Source organism: Fulmarus glacialis, unplaced genomic scaffold (genome assembly GCF_000690835.1).
Source record: "Fulmarus glacialis isolate BGI_N327 unplaced genomic scaffold, ASM69083v1 scaffold23428, whole genome shotgun sequence".
In the NCBI taxonomy this organism is placed as follows: domain Eukaryota; kingdom Metazoa; phylum Chordata; class Aves; order Procellariiformes; family Procellariidae; genus Fulmarus; species Fulmarus glacialis.
The window spans coordinates 5,044-5,863 of record NW_009227904.1 but is presented as its reverse complement, the minus strand read 5'-3'; positions in this window follow the sequence as shown (position 1 = coordinate 5,863).

Genomic DNA, 820 nt, shown 5'->3' with positions numbered 1-820 from the left:
CAGCCACAGCTGCCTGGCATGCAGCTCCCTGCCAGCTCTGAGTTCAACATTAACCATCTGCACCGCAAGCATGGGACCTGTGCCCCATGCTTCCCTCATTCCCCCTCTGGGGAGACCATACCCTGACCCCCACGGTGGCGATGTCCCCACCACCAAGGCTGGGATGTCCCCAAGCCCCGTGCACCCGCCTGCTGACCCCTGTGTGGGACCTCGCCTCCCCTACCTGACCAGGGTACGCCCCAGACGCCGGGGACCGAAGATGCTCTCCTGCTGTGCTGGGGATGAAGCCGAAACCAAGCTGCAGCCACCAGCACTTGGTGGCCCCTGCTGGCCCTCTGTGGCACCCCCAGGCTCCCTGTCACTTGCCCCAACCGGTGCTGGGCTCCAGCTCAGATGCCAAGGTCCAGCCACGGGACAGCAGTTATTTCTGGCTGAGAAAGGGGGCGGAGCAGATCTGACCCTTGGGGACCAGGATGCCGTCACCCTGGCATCGAGCAGGGCTGACCCTTGGGGACCGGGACACTGTCACCCCAGCACGGAGCAGGGCTGACCCTTGGGGACGAGGTGGCCATGTACCATGATTGCCCAGGTCACCTTGGGGATGGATCGGCAGGCCAGGCCGGGTGGGATAATGGCAGTTTATTTCTGAGTAGGGTATACAACTGTGTGGCGAAGGCAGGTCGTGGTGGCTGATGGAGTGAGGGAGGGGGCTGTGTCCTGGGAAGGGCAGGCTGCGGGGTAGGGGGATCGTGGGGGACAGGGATGGGCTGGCTTCTACAGTGTCCCCCGGGGAAAAGAAAGGGGGGACAGGGACTCCCTG